A 24,437-nucleotide genomic window follows, 5' to 3' on the forward strand; every position below is an offset into this window, starting at 1 on the left:
CTCTGAAAGGGTTCCCAGTTGTGCAGTATTACTGTATTTTTCAGATGAGGGTTATCTCTGATGCAGTATTAATACAGGAACATTTCTGTTTCACTATGGGTTCATGTTCAGAGATAAGAGAAAGCCCTGGGCACATGTAAGAAAGCATCCTCTGTGTGAATACCCATCCCCACAATCGCACATGCCCATGAGGCATTTCGATCGCTCCAGCTCCTCCTCAGTCTCTTGCCTTATGACATACAGCATATTATTCCTCTGCCAACAGCATCAGATTTACATTAGTAATATCCCCTCTTCAAGAAAAGGCACTATTTTTATGCTTCAGGAGCTTTCACAGAAAAAAACCCCAAACCAACCACCACCAAAGTAATTTTTATTTTTTTGTACTTATTTTTGTTTTGCTGCCTTAGACAAAAAACTACAAAATGATGCATGTTCTTGTTATGTCCTGGTGTGTTGCAAGCTGAACAAGCCTTGGCGCAGCAACTGGAGGAAAAAAAGAAAGCTAGTGCCAAAAAAGAAAGGCGTTCAGAAAGGGACATTTATCCCAGAGGTCAGGTCTGCAAAGCTGAGCTACCCAGATGAAAATCCCTCCTTGACCAAAGCTGCCCAAATGCAACAGCAAGTCCCAGATACAAGAGGCTTGGCAGAGGGAGCACAGAACAACCCTGCAGTGCTCAAGCTGCAGCTATCCCAAACCCGTGCTGGTCCCAGTTGGAATAGCTCTCGTGCCAAAACTTTCCTTTCCAAAGGAGATGCCCAGGTTTTTTGACAACGAGAGCACTGGTTGAGGCCACACCTGGAGTACTGTGTCCCGTTCTGGGCTTCTTAGTCCAAGAAAGGCACGGACATACTGGAGAGAGTCCAGTGAAGAGGATGAAGGGACCGGAGCATCTCTCCTATGAGGAAAGGCTGAGAGAGCTGGGACTGCTCAGCCTGGAGAACAGACGGCTCAGAGCAGATCTTCTAGATGCATAGAAATACCTGAAGGGAGGGTGCGAAGAAGGCAGAGGCAGGCTTTTTTCAGTGGTGCCCAGTGACAGCACCAGAAGCAATGGGCACAAACTGAACCACAGGAGGTTCCCTCTGAACATCAGGAATTATATATTTTTTTTACTGTGAGGGTGACCGAGCACTGGCACAGGCTGCCCAGGGAGGCTGTGCAGTCCTCATCCTTGGTAAGTGCTCTAGGTGGCCCTGCTTGAGCAGGGGATTGGACCAGATGACCTCCAGAGGTCCCTGCCAACCTCAACCATTCTGTGATTCTGTGAAAGCAAGTTATAACCTTCACTGCATTTTTAGGGAAGGGCTAGAAAACCTGTTTGGCGTTGGATTTGTTTTGCAATAGCACACTCTAATGTTGTGGGCTTTCCTGCCCTACATGATCAGATTGCTTCTTGCAGGATTGCCCTAAGATCATGGAGGTGAAGTAGTGGTTATAATGCTATCCCACTATCTGGGATTAACTGAGTTGAATTTTTCATGTGTGTGTATGGATAATCTTTATGCTTCCCAGCCTCCTGCCACAGAAGTGAAGTCCAGTTGCTTCCTTCAAAACAAATTGCATTTATATCAATTCATTACTTCGTATCAGTAAATATTTTCAAGCTTCTCCATGCAAGGTAAGTGTTTTCATTAAAAAAAAAAAAATATCTAAAAACTTTTTTTCCTGATTCTTCCAGCCAGCAGGTCTTACAGCTGCATGAACGGTTAGCTCCCCACACCAGCATGAACCTTCAGAAATACTCAGTAAGCTAAGTGGATGAATCTTTATTTCAAGCTGCTCGTCAATTTTTAGCTTTAAAATTCAGTGCTCTGCTGTAGGAATTGTAAATGAACCCTTTGCCCTCCGCCTCCACCTTTGTATCTAATAATAGCTCAGAGCATTGCTTCCTAATATTTTCATGTGAAAATAGAAAATCCAAACAAAAGGGAAGCAATTAAGCATGGCTTAACCAGATGAATTTTCTTTCATATTCAAAAAAAAAATTCAATTAATTTAAGATTGATTCAAAAGCGTGCGTGCGCACCTGTGCTTGTGTACATATTGAGAGATTATTTCCTTCCCTCCCAGCACACCCTTCCCTCTTGCAGTACTGAAGCCAAGGATCTCAATGAGATGTCAGATGAGAAAAAACACATGGCTGGCGTGCAAAATACTATGGAAAGGAGTGTTTAAAAACAGTCCCCTTTCATCAGAGAACAGCTTGGTTTGACAGGCAGTTTTACTCCCTTTCTGACACAGAAAACATCTCATGGACCATACGGATTTGCTTTAATATTTTCATCCATGAACAGAGGAAAAGCCATGTGTACAGGGTCCCATTTCTGCAGATTCAGCTCGCTCACACAGATGGCATATAAAAGCTGAGACTGCTCACACCACTGCTGTGAGAGTGAATCATTATTGGCTTCAGTATACAGGAGCTCTGAATCAGAAGATACAGTTGCTAGCACAGAAGACAGTGGTGGCCATACCTCCATCCCCCAAAGATCCAGATACAAGAGAAACACTGCTTCATGAAATTAGAAGGACCAAGTTTAATGCAAATAGCATATATAAATTACATAAAAAAGGTGGAAGCGTAAACTGGCTGTCAGGGCAAAAGGAGCATGAAGACCTAGCAATCTCTTTCTAAGTGAAAGTTAATTCCTTTTTTAAGTACTTTAATAAGCCAACAGAATGCTGCTTCCCCCCCGCCATTCCTGCTCACTTACCTACACACATCCACCGTGTTGGCAGCCCTGGGCGCCAGCATTACCCTGCACTCCTTGATAACCATGAAAAAAGGAAAGAGACAGTCTGTCACACACCCGTTCATGGCACAGGACCGCTCTATTTTATCCCTAGGACCTTCTCTATGTGATTATTATACTAAGGAGAAAATGTTCTCCAACAAATTTTGGAAAGCAGAGGATGAGGATGTTACAAGGCACCGAGAAAGGTGGCTGGAAAAGCCTTGCTTTTCCACTGATGGCTGTAGCCAAGCCTTTTAGGATGTCCATGAATTAATCTAGCTGGAAAAACTACTTCATGGCCCAGCTGATAGGTGATGCTCACTGACACCACAGGAAGTCTGGGAGACCATTATATGAAAATAACGTATCAGAATTCTTACTGTGTCTTTCTTTCAGGATCTGAAAACCGTCAACAAAAGAGAATGAACGTTATAACAGGAAGACAACCACTATTCCACAAGAAAAACATAATTTACCATCACCTGTCAGGTGCAGTTCTGCCTACATAACCCAAAGGAGCAGCTCTGAAATGAATACCAAACATTATTAACATCTTGTGTTATTTAGTCATACTAACACAGAGTAAGTTGTTCTTGCTACTTTGTCAAGTTTCGATGCGAGCACTCGCAACTCCTTGGCCCATCTATACGTCAAGAGTCCTGAGTCACAGCTAATCGCACTGCCGCACCCAACTCCCTCTTTGTCACTCTGGAAGTTTGATTTTGGAAAGCTGCATACAAATACATGTTTAATCTCAGTGGAAATGCATATGCCAGCAATGTTTACTCTCCTCACTCAAGTTTGGGTTGATTTTAAAAAAACATTGGCTGCAGAGGAAGGCAGGGTGTTTGTGCTCATCTTTACAGCGGGGGATGGAGAAATTTCCATTGGATGTTTGCTTTTAATCTGGCTCTTGAATCCCCACCTGATGCAGATGCACTAGCCCCTGCCATTCACTGCAGCAGGGAACACGGCTCAAGCAAACACCTCGCAGAGGCATGGCTTTGCACAAACAAGCAGGTCAACAAAACTCAAGGCAAGAGATGCCCAAATGAGCAAATACTTCTCACGTGAAAGGTACAAGAGATTTCAAGCCCAGAAACGCAAGCCTTGCTCTGCTGTACTGTGTTAGCTTGGATAATTTTAGCCAATCAACCATTTTTTATGCTATTAGAACTGTTCCGAAATGCTAGTCTTACCAAGGTCTGTGAACCAGAAGAGCTGCGGTCTGAGGAGGGGAAAAGAACATCAACAACGCTGATGGCTCCAGATAATGTCCATCAGGTACACTGATGGAGGAAAGCCAAAGAGCAAGAGCCCAAGCTGGAGTTGCTGCAGTGAAAGCCTCACAGAATGATTCAGTTTTTCTGTGTTCACCAAATCTAAACTGCTGATTAAAATGTCTGCCCAGGCCAGCTTTACTTCTAATTGCCATAAAAGAGCAAGGAAAGGGCCAACCATGCTGTCTGGATGAGCCTTTACACTCCTCCACCCCCACGCCCCGCCGCCCTCTTCTGCAAGAATGTTTGTTAAAGGATTTTGCAAGGAACTTAACAATGCAAAGCGAGTTTTTGGGGTTTTTTAAACCATTCTTTTAGAAATACGTTGAACAATTCTGTCTGTTTCTGATCTTACGTATTACACAGATGGAAGAAAGATCAGAATGGAGAAAAAACCTGTACTACAGGCAAACTCTATGTACAGAGCAAGCTGATCCTGCCTGTCTCCAGACAAGCAAGTTCCCTGTCCTTCCTCTTGCTGCAACGTCAGGTCAGCAACAATTTTAGCAGCCTGTAATTTGGGGTTCATTCAGCTGCTTAGGGGAGCTGGCAGGTAACATGTGGCGTTGTGCTGTGACAACAGGCTCCTTGAATTTTCCTGTGTATCTCCTCCAATATATGAACCTAAGCACTGTTTCCGTTTCCCCTCTTCCCACTTGTTCTCCTTCATGTAGATCAGTTCCCTTTCATTTTCTAAACCATTCATGCAAACTATTTACACATAGAGATATAGTATTGATTTCATTTGCTCGTCCATTACAAGGTACTGCAGAATTTTCAGAGCTGAATACTTCCATACAAAAGATATTTTTATGAATATAAAACCCGTGTTCCCTGTCACTCTCATCACGAAAGCGCTGAATGGTTATTTAATAACACAAGAGCCTCATAGCCATTTGCATAAAACCTTCTGCATGTGGTTTGGATCTGCTTCTCACACTAAATCTGAGCATCTTAACTTGGAATAACATCCTCATATTCATTCATTGTTCTACTGACACAATACCGAGGCAGATCCATCCCCTGCATAATTTCATTGCAGTCAATAGTAACAGAGCCCAGAGGTATACAGATGTTTGTATTGTAATGGGTTCAAATTACATGAATCTCTCCCCTTGCCAACCACGGCTAGTCCTGTCCTCGAAAGTGCCCTTATACTCACAGCCTGCTGAGCCAAGAGCTCTACGGACCTGAAGAGTGCAGCTCCTCTTTGGGTCAAGGCCTTTGGACAGGGATGAATAAAAAATACAGGAAAAGATAGGAACAAACTAGTGTGGCTTCCTGGAAGTATCAACAACCCAGAGACCTTCAGCTAACACAGGAGCACGAACCTGAAAACAGGAAAGTTGGCAGAGGATGGGATGACTGAACATGAATATAGGCTAGTAAAAGAGGCAACTGCTTTCACAAGACCTGTGAGCTGCTGGATTTCTGGCAGACTTCCCATTCCCAAACATTTTACAATTGAATTAAGGACACTTTATTCGCTCCAAAAGCAATTAAAAAGAAAAACACATTTAAAATATAGTTCTACAACAATAAGCAATTAGTCTTTGATAATTGTCTGTGTCTTCCTATTTAATCACTCTTTTGCAGTGGCCAGTATGCTGATGACAGATCCCGACTGGTCCGATTATTGTTCTTGCCAAATTGTTTCGAGTTTGTGTCTGTTCTTAACTCTGTGATGACAACGGACTGAGGATGCTGCAGCATCCCCATAGGACTTGCTTGGAAAAGGATTTTTCAACATTGTTCATTTGCACTGAGTAAGCTTTCTTCCTCCAAATCAGTATAATGTTTATGTCCAATTTTAATCTCAAAATCTATCCTTGGCAGACATGTGATCAGCGTTCAATTTCAGTGCTACTTATCTTGGCTGTAAATGTTTAGATGTAGCACAATCTTCTTCAATTAAGTCTGAATACCAGGGTCATGCTAGCTGAAAAGAGAAGTATGAACATGACCAGCGCTCTGGGGTTCAACTGCCTTCAACTTCCACTTGGTATCTTAAACCAGCAAACATGAATGCTCGTTAACCACAGATTTATTAAAGAAATGTATTAAAGTTTAACCTCTCTGGATTTGGTGGGAGTTATTTTGCACATGCTCTTTATGACAGACATTGCTCCTTCCCTGGGAAATTGCTGGCATACGGATGGCACCTGCTTGTCTGGTCTCTCCTGTGGCAGCCAAGATAACCTGTCATTTGGTGATTTGCCCAATTTGCTATCAAAGCGAAAATCTCTCCTGAGTTTGTACTGCTTGTGGCCAGTCCTAATCTAAATGCTCAAAGGCAGACCCCTAAAATTTTAAAGGTCTCAAAGCTCTTTTTTCCAGGGAGCCTGAGCTCCTTTTGACTTATTTTAAAATATTCTGTGACATAGCCCTAGCTTGCTTGAATAGTCTCATTTCTGAATGTGGGCCAACCCCTTTTTATCTATTCATCACAAGCAGGTTTGTGGAAGACTTCTTTTTATTATCTGCTACACAGCCAGCAGGTCAGGCTGGCATACAGTGTATGCCTGTGTTTTGAAATTTCACAATCCCAGGATTTGCATGTTATTTTAGGTTATTCAAAACCTTATTTTTATAGCTTGTCTGCAGCAGGTCTACTTTCAGAGCATTCTTACCCTGCCTTGTGGGGAAAAAAAAATATGAAAGGAAAAAAAAGGGGGAAAAAGCCCTATATTACATTTAAATAAAACTAATCCATACTACAATATATCATATAACGCTATTTTTTGTATACTGGCAGCTTTGTGCAAAACCGCTCCAGGTCATGAATACTGTGCCTTAACCTACAGCTTACTGAAAGAAAATCACCTTATTCCTCCCTGGTTGCACAGACTTAAAATTTTCTCCTTCTTTCTACCATTCTGCAATGACGGATGTGAGACAAACCTCTCCCTCCACAGAGGAAAATTTTCAAGGTCTCATGCAAACTTTGTGAGAGTTTCTGACTTGTGGCTGAAAAGTTAATGGTAAAAAAAGGAGCTTTTTGGAGCCCTTATGTGCTGGTTTGGGAATCTGATCTCAAAGCAGGTTCAGCCTAGACACTGCGTAGACTGCAGACCTCCAGGAAGTGCTACCTTCTCTAGAAATCAGTGATAAGGATGCTGATTGTGGCCCATTCCCTATGGAGACAGGAGTGAGCTAGCACATGGTCACAAAAGAAGTAACTTCGGCTTAACAGCAGAGACACAAAACTAGGCTCCTTTACTCAGTTCTGCTCAGGCAAAGTCAAATATGTGGATTTCACCACGCAATGTACTCACCTAAACTCTTACTGAATGTGGCAATATGGAAGTGGAAACTATTTTTCTGGACTTTCTACTGTTTCACATGGAAACAGTATTTTCTGCATTATCCATTCAACAGGCACACAGTGGTGCTCTGGTCTCTTACATCGATAAGGATCATACCTAACAGGTAGCTGTATTTTAAATCGCTAGTTAAACTACTCCTGTGTGTAGTATAATTGTCATATTTGAGGCCTGTACGATGAAATATGCGATGTACTGTCTGAAGCAGAAGGAACTCAAATGCAGGTGAGAAGAGAGGTGAGACAGCAGGTATCTCCCTGCTCAGATGTACAGAGACACAGGGGCAGGATGCTTGAAGAACGCAAAAAAAAGTGATCCTGATTATTTAAAGAAAAATGATGGGTACATGACCCATTTTTCATGCTTGTCTTAAAAAAGAACTGTGAAATATTGCATCCGATGTCCAGGCCGCAAGAATTTTCGTGTCCTTGTAGAGCAGCCAAAGCCTGGTACAAGATAATATATAACCTCCTATTAACAGGCAGGTAGATGATTTACCACGTTTCAGTAACTGTGTAAATATGAGCGCCAGGACACTGAGCCTCATGAGCCTCCTTTAGCCCAACCACGACTGAAACGTAATGAGCTGAGCTAAATGAGAGCTATTAAACAACTCCAGGTACAAACACTGCATCACAGCCCTTTATGTACAGGGAAGGTGTGACGTGTGGTTACTAGACTACGTGTGGCTAATGTCTACAGACCGGAGTTGCTCAAAAGCGGAGGTGCACATTAAAATGGACATACTCTTTATAAAGGTTGGTTTTTTTTTTTTTTATTTCAGTCACAGCATATTTCAGTCTAACAACTCTAGGTTGGTTTATTTACCAGTAGATTTAGTTCAGCTTTTACTGTTTTCCTTATACATGGTTAGTCTGTTCTGCCACTTCTGCATCAAGACATGAGACAGTAATCCAGGTAGATGTGACTTGGAAACTATTAAGCCTTACTGTGGTGCTACGACTTCTTCATCCTGATTGCATCCTTCTTCTACATTATGACTTGTCTCAAAATCTAATTTAAATTCACAAAAGAACTGCACTAATAGATATACATAGATGGAAGTTTTCAGTTATCCTCTGTGACAAGTCCATATTCTTCCTTGCTAGATAGGATACAAACATACAAGTAACAATCAAACTTACTGAAAACAATAAACCATTAGGCCTAGAGTCATCAAACCAAACAACTTTTGGCCCTCTTTGAGATCTTGCTGTTAATAATTTACTACTTGCTAAAACTGAACATGCTCAAAACCTAGCTCCTGAATTTTTCATTAAGTCCTTTCCATACCTGTCTTAATTTCAGAAATAAAATCAGACTCTTTTCTGCCAGTCTTGGCTCTCTCTTTGAACTTGATCTCCTCTCATTACTCACACCTCCAGTCTGTGCAAAGTTCTTTCTACAAAACTCCTTCAAACTTGACCTTTTCACTCTGCCTACATTGCCAAACCCTTGTCTAAGATCTAATTGGATTATAAGCCTTACACAATTAAAATCTCTTCATCTCTGCTTTTGACACCTCCAAACTAGTTCTATTCACTGAAGACCTTGCTTCAAAGATCGTCCTGTAGGTCTGTAACCTGGTTATGTACACGTGGCACCTTGCACAGACATTGTTCCCAGCTTGGCTGCTTCCTAGCTGTAGCAGGAGAGCTTAGCCCAGGCTAAATCCTCACATACTGACCCAACTTTTCCCCTGCAAGCTGAAACCTGTTGCTGAGGTCATGCACTAATACCCAAGCAACCTGCTACCTGATTGCTACAGAGGTGGCAAGTTGTGCTCACCGCTACCTATGGGCTACAACTTCTCTGCCAAACTACTTCTCTAGCAGTTTTTTGTAGTACTGTTTATCTAGTATAATACCCTAGTATCATACTGTTTTCTTGATTCCTCTTCCCTGCTTTTTTTTATATTAAATATATACTTCTATAGTGTATATATATATAAATACATACGTATGTACACACATACCTATGTGTATATATATAATACTAGACTATAAGCTCTTAGGAACAACAATACTTATGCTCCTAACAGCTTAGCAGAACAATCTGTCGGCACTTAGAACTACACAGACCTATTTGCCTGGGATTTCCAGCCAGCACTGCTACAGAATTAGAAACAATAAAATAAATAACCTTAAATAAATAATAATTAAAAATATATGTATACCTCAAACCTCCAGGCTATCTGGTGAGATCAGGAAGTTTTCCATATGGGGACACTGAGACGTATTAGGAAGGAGTTAACCTGTCCTGCGAAGAGCAGTCAGGAGTCTTCAGTGAGCAGAAATGAATGCATAAGCTACCCGATAGAACTGAGAAGGGAAGAAAACTTCCAGAAGATAGAGAAAAACATCTTAATTGCAAGCTTTCAAAACCCCTGTGCTGGCTAATAGAGGTAGCAAGTCCTTATGGGAATAAACCTTACACTAAACTGAAGGTAGAACCTGAGGATTTATAGGACATGCAGGAAGGGAGAGAAAGTATAAAAGGAAACTCAACCATAAAGAAAAGTAAATTGAAATAAAACCAATGCTATTTAAAGGAGAATTCTTTGGCAAAAGAGTTAAGTAAGAGCCTAGAAACCCTCTCTTCCCCATCACTGCATTTTGAGGGAATGAACACCCCAGGTATCAGCACGGTGAAGTGCAGAGAGGATGAAAACTTTGTGTTTAAATACAAGTACAAATTAAATACTGGGGGCAGGGGAAAAGAAAAGAAACACTGAGTTCAGCTAGAGAAAGTAAAATCAATCCTCTCCATGCCCAAGGCTGCGAGCCATGCCTTGGGCTCTACCTGTCAAGTGCTGCAAAGCATTCCCGAAAAACCCCTCTCCTCTAACTGGCCATTCGGGTGGCAAAACCTTCCCTTGCTCAAACCCTGCAACCGCACTCCAGCCGGCCAAGGCACTGGAAAAATGAGCGATGAGCAAGTGTCAAATTCGATCCCTTTATCTCTGGCTTTTAAAAGACAGATATTTTTTTTTTTTTTTTTAAAGCAAATCAGTGTAGTGCGGCAGCTGATTAGGCCTCTTTTCGAAGAAGAATTTTCACAAGGCTCTGTGTGCATACTGGCCAGGGCTATCAGCTCATCTACAGGGACAGTATTGAGGCTGCTCTACCTTCTAGAGACCCACAGATGCATAAGCAGAGAAGAGAAATTAACTCCTCACCCTCCACGGCAGGCACAGCAACACTGCATCATCTGACAAGCTCTCACTGGTACAATATTTCAACGCTTTATGTATTTTCAGATGACAGGTATATCCTTGATACACCTCAGTGGAATGCCTATGAAATGAAGAGCGGTTGTAAAGCATAGGAATTTGACAAAACTGAAGCTAAAAGTCTTCAAAATTCAATGTATGGAAAGACTTTATGGCTTCCTTAGTTGTACTTCTGAAGTCATGCATCACTTTGTGGATACCCATGTGAAGTGATCCTGACTGCACCTTGTTTCCTCCTACAAGGCACAAACAAAAAATCCTCCCAAACCCCATCACCTCTGTACCTGCAGGGACCAGATTTTTACCTTTATCAAAATCCATGGATTTACATTACCTAGGGATATGGCAAAAGGTATTTCATGGAGGTTTTATTTGGCGGTGCAGGAAAAAAGAGTTGCTTTTTTAAAAAAATAAAAACATTTTAATAAATTTTAATATTTTTTTAAAAATTAAAATGTTTTTTAAAAAAAAATAAAAAAGGAGGAAAGGAGAAAAATAGCTTTTGCTGGTTTGAATTGATCTGAGAAATGATGCTGCCCATTTCATATGAAAAGAAAACCTTCCTTGCAGTCTTCATACAAAGAGTGAGGGTGCATGTCAAGGGGTCCTGGTTGCCATCCCAGTCCCCCAAACAGCTGTGCCAAGGCAATAAATGTCTCCTGATGCCACCTACAGCATTCCTGCTGTTCGGGCGAGTACAGCCTCCAAACTGGGATATGGGATATGCTCCTTGGTGCTAACCTATCACACTTACACCCAAACCATGAGAGGTTTTTTATGTATTCTCATTATGTGAAACAGGAGAGGCCAGAGGATAATTTTGTCCTGATCCTTTCTTTCTAAACTGCTCAAAACTAAAGAAGTAAAGTTTTCAGTGCAGGGGATTTTTTTTTCCCCCTGAAATTTTCAGGTCTTTACAAAAGTTTGGACTATCCTTTTCCATATGTATTTTTGCAGTAAGAGAGCAAAGAAAAGCTTATGAGTTGGTTGGAAAGTATATAAAGCAAACAGTGTCATATAATGGAAACTGTTCCCAAGAGCATTTGTGATTTCAGCAAGTACAGGGCACTGGGAGTTAACCACTCTGTTATGTGGTTTGTCTTCTCCAGCATTAATTTTTGAAAAAGTCTATCATTTACGCACTTGCAATCCAAACAAAAGAACAAATTAAAAGAACTAAGCACACAAACCATGCTGGGCAACAGAGTGTCACAGCCAAACGTTGCCAGTAATCTATTATTCACATTGTATTATACGAACTGACCCAGAATTAACTATGGCTGCCCTCTCCTGGAAAACTCTCTAAAGCAAATGAAGTTCTCTCTCATCCGTTTCCACTAATGGCATTAGCATGCTTAGTGGCAAGACCACAGCAGAACATGACAACTGGATAAACAGCTACAAGGAAGCATTAACGAGTGACAACAGAATTGAACTGTTTTTTCCCCTAAAGGTCCTGAATAGATATTACAGGGCCCCTCGTAAACCAGAGTGTACAACTGAGCTCACTCAGAGAATACAAACCGTGTGGTTCCTGGCCGAATGTTTCAGAATGGGTGTCAAACGGCAGGGTGGGAGTAAGAAGAAAACAACTTGCAGTCACTCCCTGGAAGATCTTTGCATTGAGAGATCTGACCGTGAGCTTTAGGAAACTTCAGCTGGGAATCTCATCTCCCTTCAGGCTCACGGATCGGACACTTGCTACACGAGCCCATGCAGGGTCCCCAGGAGGGGACTCGGTGCTGGCACCAGACTCAGCAGACCACAATGCAAGAGCCTGCTGGTATGTGTTTGTGCACCTCCAGGGAGCACTTACTCACTCTTCAAATAAAGACAGTATTCCCAGATGATCTGAGAACGAATGAGGATGGGGCAAGGAGGAGGTAGCCACCTGTACTACATGCATGGGGAGAAGCAGAGGACATCCAGCCTGACCTGGCATTGGTGATTTAAAGAAGAGATACTTTTAAGGAAGGGAAAAGGTGCATCCAGTCTTCATAGATGTATAGTCAACAACATGTCCTGACCCATAGCCTCAGATGTTATTGCCGGAATACAGTACCAGTGCATGTGCCTATATAATCCTGTCCATAGCTATATAATCGTCCATTATATACCATTGATAGGCCTTTTCTCTGAAGACATTTCTTGCTTGAGCCTACTCACTAAGAATCTCTTAAAATCCTCTCTTGAGAAATGACAGACAGCATAAGACAGTGATTTGGGAAGCTCACTGGCCAAATCCGAGTTATTGCTTCTTCCATAAGGGTATCACTAAGTTGTATGTAGTGATAAGAGCACATAGTTACATTCTAATATTGTAGAAACATGATGAGATTTCATGAGATTTAGATTCCAAATTGATCAATAGAATATCCCTGATAAAAAGAAAAAAAATCAGAGGTGAAAAATTACTTTTTTTACAAGAGGTTTGACTTTGAAAAGGTTCTAAAAATGGCATCAGTCTTAAACATATATCAGAGTAGGATGATCTGTTAAAGTGAAGCATCTCACTGAAAATTATGAAAAGCATCTGAAATCTATAAAGTTAAATTTGAGCATTTTAGAAGCTCAGGAGTAAATATCTACAGATGTAGAACTTTGCTACCTTTTCTGTACTGTTTTCCTCTCTCTCCTCATTGTTCTCGACCATTTCTAAACATTTCTCATATTTGCCTCTGACAGCAACTACGGCATACCAGGCACCGTGTGAAAACAGGCAAAACCTCTGTCCTTAAATAATCACGTTGTCACGTAATGACCAGTGAAATCTCCATGTATGCAAAGAGCCCTTTCAGATGCCACATTCAATTTGCCTCAGTGAAAAGTAGCTGCAAGAGAAAACAGATGCTCCACAAAGAGTTTGCCAGCTGTTGAAGTGATATGCAACGTTAAGCACACTGAACTCCAACCATTCAACCTTTCAGAATAAAGGGAACTCACTCCCCATCCTAAAAACACTGAGCCAAGATCTTTGTTACTGTAAAATGCAATGAAGTAATGCTACTCTTAAGTTTCTCACACAAGTACAAAAGCAACAAAGCCACAAAACAAAACACCGAAAAATTACAGAAAAATACTGGAGAATTGTCTGGGACAGGGAAGATCAATTCCAGTTTTCTTTAATCACCTGAATCATACAAAACCCAGCTGTAGCATCCATCCTATTGGTTTCCCCATTTTATTTGCAGCTAGGCTCCATTTTTACATTCCAGAGCATGGCAACCTCAAGTTAAAAATGCTTTTTAAGAGCAAAGGTCCATTTCCTCTGACACTTCTTTAAGATCTAATGTAGATGAAAATCACTATCGTCTCTAAAAAGTAGGATGAAAAATCCAGTACAATTGTTAATTGCTTGGAAATCAGGCAAGTTTGACCTACTCTTACTTCATTTAAGTTTTTGTCTAAGAAAAGAAACCAGTATCTGTCACAGTGTGCTGACATTTGTTACTAACAACTATGTGAAAATCAACTTTTTGAAGGGTGACACTAGCCAGAAGTGAATATTCTCTCACATCAAAGAACAACTACCAGTAAAGACCAACAGGACATCTACTGGCACTTACCAGTTTTATTTATTTTGTAACATCTCAAAGTCATTCAGCAGAATGGACTGCTGTCTCTACCATCCCAAAGCACCTCATTAAATGAGTGAGTTAATCAAGTATAATCTGCTAATGAGAAAACATGATTAAAAAAGTTTAGAGAAGTGTGAACGAGGAAAAAAATCAACAGGGCAGTCAACTTCTTTCCAACCTAGGAACATGACTGTGGTTCATAAAATGCAAGCTGCAGTCTGGTTAACAAAATACATACTGTAGTTATGTCTTCTGTGAGTAAACAGTAATTAACCTCCTCAAAAGTTCATGGAGATACATTCTGATAGGGGTCCATGGAGGTAATTTCTGTCCTGCCTACAGTTTGATCGTCTAGAAAGGAAGGGTCTTCCAGCCTTACAACGCAGAAGTTACTACAAACACATGGCTACACACCCTGCATGGCTTTGGCATCTGGGCCTCCTGCTTTTCTTTATATTTGTTATTTGTACCCTGCTGAACTCATGATATGTATAATTATCTATTTACACATCCACTAGGTTTATCGAGAAATACATGTAATCACTCATTCCTGGTATCAGGTTCACAGATAGATACCTAATCGATTAACTGTTATGTGCTAGTAGCTATCTATGCATACAGCTACACTGTACGCTATTTACCATGATGGGTTCCTCTGCCCATTGCCCCACCTATTTGAGAGCTGCTGTAGCATCTCAAATCTTGGATGTTTTCATATATCCATTGTCCATCCCTGTTTACGGCTCACTAGGTACAGAATTTTCTTCCAATTTATGCTTGTCCAGAAGGGCTCCATCCCATGCCAAATAACAGCTTTTTCTATGCCTAGAAGTCTAGTTATATCTGCAGAATTTCTACTTGACCCTGAGATGGAAAAAAAGGCTGCATTTGCTCAGTCAGCCTTTCCCCTGCAAATACAGCAGCATTTCACACACATCTTTTCTCATGCATTGTGAATCCATGGAATCAATAACCGCAACAAGAAATCTAAATATTGGAAAGAAATCATGGTAAAATCACTTTGGGCAATCCATCTGACATCAGCACAAGGTTCATTTTCTTGCAGTCCTTTACTTACACAAACCTTTACTCTCTGGTCTGACCTGCCTGTCCATAACACTGAGCAACAATTTACCTTACCTAGACTTACCATCCTATCAAAACAGTGCTAAATACTTGAATCCTGTACGAGAATATGCATTTTCTGGGGACTCTTGGATCATTTGCAGGCACGGCTCTTATTGCTTGGCCATAGGGTGATTTGCCAGCAAAGCCAGCAAATGTCATTTCCATGACTGCCCACTTGCTGAGCCCTGGGTAGAATAAAAATATGGCACAGACTGTATGTCCTGAGACTTGGAATGCGACCTGCCGTCTTTGGCTCTGACAGCTGAGCAATTTCTGCAGGGCAGTCATATGAATGGCCTTTCTGTTGAGATTTCCAAAGGAGCACAATACAGCTGTTAATTAATAAAATAGCTTGCTTTTCTGCACATTGTTTATACTAATAAGCAGAGCTGCTACTATGATCGTTGCTTTTCAAGTTACCATACTGCCTTCCAGAAACAGACCTGCGGCAATGAAGATCACAGACACACTAAAAAATGAGTCCTAACACTTCTGAAGTAGTTCTTACTCAAAAAGATCACTCCAGTTAAGGGAAGGGAAAAATTTCTTTCTTCTCCAAAGACTAAAAATTTGTTTACTTGTCTGGTTGGTTTCTCTTACATTTCTCTCCTTTATCTTCACTACATCACTGTCACAGGTCTGTTAAACAGGCAGCACCCAAACGGATGCCTCAGAAATCATTCCCTACTTAAAGCTGGTATCACAACACACCAAGAATCAGTGATCACTACACATTAGACCGTTAATGGTCTCCAAGAAAACGACTCAAACCAGCTTAACTCAAGTGGCAAAAGAGCCTGGATTTATTTCCTGGGCCCCCATTTTGCTCATACTACAGTTTCTTCGGATCCTGCCCCTGCCTGCCTACTCTCCACTACAAAAAAAAAGTCACAGCTGCTACTTCTGATGGTCCTTACAGATGTGTTCCCATCTCCATCCATGGCCACAGCCTTATTCTCCGTCACACTCTGCCCTGTCACCAAGGTTGGTCTCAAATGCTCTTTTCAGCCTTCTCCTAAAATGCCAGCTACACACGTGATGGCCTCTCTACATGAGACCACTAGGTAGCAAAATGACCTTGCTCCTCACAGCGCTTCCAGGACACCACTTTTGGGGACACTACTAGAAGATAATGGCTTGGAAGGTGGCCAGAAGAAATGACCACTATTTCTTTTTCCTGCCATTGCACGTAGGCAGAGTCTTACCCAACCTTCTCTCCCCAGGCTCGCAGAGAGAGCATTTTGCTCGCTTGTTGCATCTGCCTCGACTTCAGTGGGGCAGCAGAGATTTCTGCACGTGTAGTCAGATGTTGATTCAGCATCACAGGTGCTCAGATCCCACCACATACAGGTGCTACCACATCACACTTTCATCATCGTAACACAAGTTCCCACTGAGAATCAAAGGCACATTTCTCATAGTAACTCTCAAAATTCACTTTTATCGTATCATTGAGGCCCTCATAGCCATTCAAGGAAGAGATCTCTTGCTCTGCGTTCTGCATTTTTTTGTCTCAACAATTTTATTAACAATGAAATTAATGAAAACAATGAGCCTTATTAGTTCTTTGGGTAGCAAGGCAGAGAGCAGTCATAGTGCTCCTTGCCCCAGCAGGGGAGAGATGGAGAAAAATCAAAGCTCTGGTGGCTTCTGGGCTCCATTGGAAAAAAGCTACAGATGTCTTTTGCAGTACAGCTTTCTCAGGTTATCGTAAATACAAATACAGCATACCTTCTTCTCTGTAAATTCTCTCCAGTCCCACTGAAGGAGCTGGATAAAGCAAAAGACAAGAAATAGCCAAAATTTAGATTGAAAAGAGAGCTAATCTCCAACTGTAAGTAAGTCTATGATTGCTCCACATATACCAATTCTTCTAATTTATCCAGTGTAGTTGCAACTTCAAAATGATGAGACTTTCACCATATTCTGTAAGAAATACCTCCACGATTCAGCAGTTCTTACTGTCAAGGCTCCTTAAGTTTCAGCCTGAATGTTTCCATCTTCATTTTATTCCATTAGTCTTAGTTATAGCCTATATTGCAGCCTCAAAATAATTCCACTCCTACATATCCTTCCAGTATTTCTAGCCTTCACTACCCTCTGGCATAGGAAGACATTAGAAAAATAACTAGAATAAATTAAAATTGTCAGAAAAACCAATGAATGCCAGATAATGTAAAAATAAATACAATTAGAGCAGTTAAAAATGGAGAAGGCCTATTAGATTACTGAATGCATCTCTGAATACAGGATGTCTTAAATTAATCTGATGTTAAATGTGATCTAAGCCAAAAGGTCAAGAAGAATCTTGCGTGTCTTCTTTAATTTAGAATTTCTTGGCCTTTATATAGTATGTCTCAAATTGCTAATACAGCAGCACCTGAAAGTGTGTTAATTTATTTCCCCAAAACTGAGTAATTTTTTTTTTTTTTTTTTTAAGAAAATGATGTGCATTGTCTTACAGCAAACTTATCCCCAATGTGAAGATCTTGGACAGGACTTAACTAAAGTTACCTGTCAAGCCTGTGCCTTCTGCAAACTGAGTGGAAAAGGAAATATCACTGTGCCTGCCTGCTGTCAGGTAGAACTGCTGCAGCCAACGTATTTGAACTGCAGTTTCAACAAACACACATGGGAATGCAGTACTGGAAGAATATTTGATTGTGTTTGTTTACCAACAGTTTTGATGCCAAGCAGCTTTGCCTGGCAAAAAAAAGAAAAATGATGGAATTTGATTTTTAATAATACCGCAACTCTGATAGGAACTGTGTTACAAGAAATACCATTTCAGGATATCAGAAGACAGATGGTCTAAATGAAACAGCAATACATCAAAATCTCGAATCTGTAAGTCTTGTGAAAGTTATTTTAAAGGGAACATAAACTTAAACACATAAACACATGTTCCAAAAGTCTGACCATGTAGCATGACTCTGACCACCAGCAGCCCCAGTTCAGTTAGGTTTTTTTTTTAGGTTTTTTTCTGATTATACCTGAATTAGTTCAAGATACAAGTAATCTCATTTTTTCAGCAGAGGACCCTCAAAGAAGAACAGTAAAGTTGCTCTTAAAATCTTAAACCAGTAAACCACAGTTAGTCTCCAAAATATCTAATAGGCTTCAGCCTCTTACCGTCTGTATTTAGTTTTAAACATTTCTTGACCGAAGAGCTGCTTTGAAATATCAGAGGTCTCAGTCTAGAATGATCTCTGTTTCTTTGAATGATCTTGATACGCAAATCTAGATCTAAGGAAGCACCTTCTTTGTAACCAAACTCTTCATTGTTGGCTCAATTAAAAATAGACTCAAGAGCAAGTCAGGCTCCTTAGCAACTTAAACAAATGGGAAAACCCACAGTCATGGCTAACCACTAGAGGAAAACCAAGGTGTCTTGTCTCTTTGGCAAATTTCCTTCCTTTATTTTACTACCAGCCTCTTATATGAGAGACATTTGCTGACATACGTCAATGATTTCAGTAAGGATACTCCCATTCTGCTCACAAGGCACAGAGGAACTATGGCTGAGTTCAGGTCTTCCCATTTGCCTTGTTCCTGGAAAACCTGAGGCATGGTGGGCTTCTAGTGCCAGGTTGGACCTTCCATCCTCCCTTTTGTATAAGCAGCACATAAGAAGACATTTCAGATTCATTTCTAAATATTCAAAGTGTGTAATGTAAAAACTTCACCTATCCTGACAGATTACAGGACATCCCACATCTAAACCACCTGACAGTATCAACAGTCAAGGAAAAAATCATTATGCTTTCCTTTATGTTTCTTTAGCACCTGGTTTAAGATGGTCATTGCTTTGGCGTCTTGCTTTTAAGACAGCATGGATAGCTAGCACTTGAATAACAATACTCTGGTTTTTAAAGATAAAACTAGGGTCTACAGCAACAATGATGATGGCTTTTACTTGGAGACTGCAATGTAAGAGGTCCGACGGATTTTGAAAAAGAAAAATCCTTATAATCATGATGATAAAAGTCTACAGTGTCCAGAATATCTTTAAAAAAAAGTTCTTTTTTTCAAGATGTGCCTGGCAGATTGTCGCAGGAAGCATATGCCCTGAACATGCATTCAAATACTCATCAATCTTTGGAAAGTCAAAGGGATCAAGTCAGATTTTCTGAATTTTAATGCAGGGCCAATTATTTTTGCAACCAACCTTTAAAACAGGACTGACAGGCATAATTTTGATATCATTTTCACTCTTTCTATTCTGATTTTACAAACAGTATCCTGAGTCATGGGCTGTGTTTAAGAAGCTGTGTTCGCTTTGCCACACACTGCAGGAAAACATCCTCATTTTTTTTGTCAGTGCAAGTTAACTGATTGTTATCTTTGTATCAAGGTGAGAACTTAAAAAGTCTCAAATACACATACGATCTGTCAGACTTTGGAAAGAATCTAACTGGCAAAACCAGATGGGAATGGCAAAGAGACCACAAAACACTGGGAAGAATCCAGCCACAAGCCTGTTTTATGGCAATATATTTCAGAATCTTGCAAATACTTATCTTTTTTGCTGGACAGACAGGTTGAATCAGGTTTTGTATTTTTTTAAAAAAAATATTTAAGTGAATTCTATCTGCAGAAAGGAAAAAAGAAAAAAAGCCCTGGTAATACGCAGAAACTCTGCCATCCTATATATCACAGTGGTTTCTGTCTGTGAGAAGTACCGTGTTGTTTGAAATTATTCCTAATCTTTCTTAAGAAAGAAAGATGACTGAATCACATTGCCAACACACCAAAGCAGAACTGTGCTGCTGATACACGTCTCTTTGTGCAGCATGCAACAGCTTTCCTCCGTTGTTAATATTGTATACACAGCCTTGGCAGGCTGAAATTGTGGTGAACAGAATGAATCCACTAAGCCCTGGAAATGACAGCAATGTTTTCTATCACCTGCTGGATAAAGAAAAGGTTACTTTCCTTCGGTGTCCTTCAGTAGCATTTTGTATTATTAAATGTTAGACCACAAGGACTGACAGGAGAGAAGCAGATGGTACCTGCCTTTCTCCTAACTTTTTGCCTGTTTTCCAGGGGATGGTTGCCTTTTCATCCTCCTCCTTGGCAAAGTAACGAGCTGAGTTTTGCTTGCCTGGGGCTCAGGCTTCAGAGTAATTTTTAGGTGTTACATGAAGGCACTAAGTAGCTCATCAAATGAAGGGTTTAATAACTAGCATGAACAGGGTACCTAACTATCACTCCAGACTTAGAAAGCCAGCCTTTGGTTTTTTGCCATCATAGCAGAAAAGCATAATCTGGTATAATTATTATTATTACTAAACACAGCTGTTAACATAAACCTAAATTATCTTCTTTTCCTGACTAACCTAGGGCTTGCTTTTCTCCAGCATTTTACCTGGCGACACATAAACACCGCCAAACACTTTATGGTCCTGTTTTAAGTAGTATTTTTAATTTTTAACCCCTTCTTTTAAGGATTAAGTGCACTTGTAGCCCTGTAAAGTAGAAAGCTGAATAAGAGTAACAAATCAAGCTGCATGGGGTCTGAGCGTCATGCAATGGGGAGAGCTCAAGGAAACCTTGTGCTGCAGAAAGGTGCCCCCTTCCCCCATAATGCCCAGGCACTGGGTTGCTGCAGGTTTTACATGGAAGACGTGAATCCATCACACTTTCACATGGAAGACATGAAGCTGATCAGCTGCAACTGTTTTCAAGAATCTACACATAAACGCACAATTTTCAAGGGAAACATGGGTGATAGATCATCTTTGGTCTACCTCAGCTTCGAGCTGGATGAAGAAAGTTTCACCCTCCCTCCTAATCTGCTTTGTAATGATGCTTGCAAAGAACTATTTATTCTTGCTCCAGCGGCCAGTGACAAAATAGCACAGGGAACACACAGCAGCAGCCAAAGGGAGGAGATCACAGCCCCCCAACAGGCAGCCTGTGGGTTTATCTCTGGGTAAGCGTCCCGTTCCTATCTCCAGAAAAAAGTCCTGTTCCCCTCCATTAAACAAAAAGGTGGAAAGGAGGTACTTTAAACACAAACAGCAGGACAAGCAGAATATTCCACCAACACCACCATGTTAGACAAAGGGCACTCTTCCCATTTTTCCCATCGCTTCTGACATTTGCCATGAACATTAACCCTGTCAGAGGAACACCCTCACTGTAAGTGCTTTCCAAACCTGACCACCCTGTTGTTCATTTTGACTAATAAAAATGAAAGCAAGCAGCACACGGGCTGTATCCAGACATTCTATACTGCTCACAAATTCCCCCGAATTAACATCTCATCTATAGCGCAATGGTCTAGAATTTTACAGCCCTCTAGCAGCGAAACAAGGCACTATTTAGAACATTTTGTAAAGTTATCTTTCATCAAAATAATGGTACGTTTGCCAATGGGTTTTCAGTCCCTAGATAAGTTTTATCCATCTGCCCCAAAACCCTACCTAAGTCTTCAGTTTTTTTAGCTGATCCTCACCTACACAGAAGTATAAAAAACTCCAGTTTGCTGCTGGCAAAACGATGAGACACAACTGAGTAGATTTCCAAACTATGGCAAATTTCAAGAAAGGGGGGGGGGGGGGACGGGGACGGGACACACGACACGAGAATCCCATTACTTTCTCCGTGGTGTGCTTCAAGAGCCACAGGGAGAAACTGGGGTTGCACAAGCACGGGCTGTACAACTCAATTACCGACATCAGAAGGCAACTCACATCCTCAGACAGCATCTCTGAGGTTTCGCCATGAATGCCACCTGATCTAATTAGGAAACACTCAGCATCTCTGTGGCAATTACTGAAGGAAATAATTATGACGTGACCGCTGTCTTCTTTCAGATGGAAAAGCAGCAGAAAATGCCAGGAAATGGAAGTTGGATGGGAGTTAATAAACCAGCCTGTGGCAAGAGTGGAGAGAAACGCTGGTTCCATGAGAAGGTGCAACTCTCCCAACTGGAAAACGAGGAACAACCAGCACATTGCAAGCCAAGGACCAACAGAAAAACAGTCCATTTAGTCATAAATGAGCCATAGACTTACCATCATAAAGCACAGCTTATGCTTGCAGACAGCTGCCTATCACAGTTTATTATAGGAAAAAAGCCTTTAATGGGTGCCACAGTTACAGTTCGTGGCTGCACTACTGTCACACATTTGCCCTCAAGAGACACCAGGTGACAACGTGTTAACAATCCTACACCTATTAATGTTATGAATTAAATTTCTTTCAACACAGGAAGCAATTTTAATTATCAAAAATACTTTGAAGTTCCCACAGGAGTTAGTCTGGTGGTTACAACAGGGAACTGGAAAGCAACACTCTTAATTGCAGCCCAAACCTTAATCGCTGATTTGCTGCAAGAATTTAATCATGCAGCTTAACTGCCCTGCCTCAGTTTACTGATGTGTATAATATTAACAAGAGGCTCTGGAGTAATCAAAACATGGCAGACACTTTGCAACACAATGAAGATGATCAGTATGGTACTTACGCAACACAGAGGTGCGAGTCTTAATTAATGTTTATAAAGTGCCTGAAGAACTTGAGAGAGCTGGCACCGAGGGAATACAAAGTATCATTACATTTATTTCGCAAAGAGGTATGAATATGTAATTATAATTTTATTACCCACGCAGATTTATATGGAGGGTTTGAGCACAAAAGAAATTAAACTTTTTGACACTTTCTCTGCAGCGCAGGTTCATTATCGGGGCAGTGTATCAAATGTAAGGGATTTAATAACTCACTTCACTCTTAAGATCAACTACAGAATCACACCCAAATCTTCGCTATCTTCAAGCAATGTATAAGTAAAAAGCTGCGTGTGACAAAAGCGTTTAAAAAGTTAGGCTTCTTATGTGGATGTTATAGCATCGCACAATCTGAATACTTTCAGAGCATTCATTTACTGTATGCTGTAATTTCCCCTGTATTTTGATTATCTTGACATTTTCTAATCATGAGAGTTATAAATTTTAAAATTATATGGCAGGCTTCATAGGCTGCAGATTCACACCCCAAATGAAGTTACTTTTTTTATTAAATGTTAAATCGCTTTTGTCCAAAAGGAGAATTGTATTTTGGCCAATTTTTGCTTTTTGAATGCTGCCACAGATTTTTTCTGGTAATGCAGCGGTCTGAGTGACAGCACAGCACAGATTTTTCTTTTCAAAAATCCTGGATAAATATTGACCGAAGATGCCAGTTCTGCCTTTCACCACTGAGGTGAATTAGTTTGGGCACAAACTACAGCAGGGTTTTTTTCCATATAGCGTCCAGTGTGACTCAAAAGTTTCTAAGCTGAGCTTAGAATTTGCACAGATTTTCTGTCTGAGCAGCTCTAGCATTCTCAGGCATTATAGCCAGGGTCTGAAATTTGGCTGGGGAGGTACAGTTACCTCCATGTTAAGCATGATGCTTTTCCTGCTCAACCCAAATTCCTGTAAATTACTAGCTTTGTAAAACAACGGATTCTGTATTCGTAGTCAAAGACTTTTTATCCAGACACCCTCTATGTTCTCTTTACTGAGCAGTCCCATTTCCAGCACCACAAGATAGGGAAGGTTTCCCTCCGAAGTTCCATGTGCAGTCCAAACCCTTCACTCCTATCAGATACACTCTTTACTAATAATCAACAGCCAGAAGGAGCAGTGTTGTTCCTAACTCACCACCTAGCAGCATTACGTTCAACGCTGTTACTTCCATAAACAAGGTAAGGGGTATATTTTTCAATCCAGCTTTCCCTAATTCTGAAACTTCAACATGCAAGTTTTGACGGTCTTTTGATCATTGTGTCCTTTCTTCAACTGCAAAAATAACATTTGCCAGAATAACTCGAGCAATTGGCTAATGAGATCTGTCCAACCCAAGACAAGACAAACTGACACCAACGCTTCCAGGTTTTACAAAGGACATGTTTACAAACACTTTCCAGCCATTATATCTCATCTCTAATAGCTCTGAACTGATGTATGAGGCAACTCTACAACTCCTTTGCTTTCAGGCAGATTTATGGCACAACTGAAAGCAATTAATTAGCATGACCAGACTACACATCTCCTAACCTTCAGTCTCTTTCAGAAACTATTTGACTAATAACAACATCAGTCTATAATACAGTTTCAGTTGTAAATTTTAAATTTTTATTTTAACTTTTGAAGTGAGAAAGCTTTCT

At 40.8% G+C, this 24,437-nt stretch overlaps 1 protein-coding gene across 3 annotated transcripts in view; it reads right to left on the reverse strand.

Moving 5' to 3' along the window:
* The window catches only part of TRAPPC9 (trafficking protein particle complex 9), a 508,539-nt gene that overhangs the window by 11,747 nt on the left and 472,355 nt on the right, over positions 1-24,437 (reverse strand). The window lies entirely within an intron of this gene.

Source organism: Falco rusticolus, chromosome 3, assembly GCF_015220075.1.
Source record: "Falco rusticolus isolate bFalRus1 chromosome 3, bFalRus1.pri, whole genome shotgun sequence".
Taxonomy (NCBI): domain Eukaryota; kingdom Metazoa; phylum Chordata; class Aves; order Falconiformes; family Falconidae; genus Falco; species Falco rusticolus.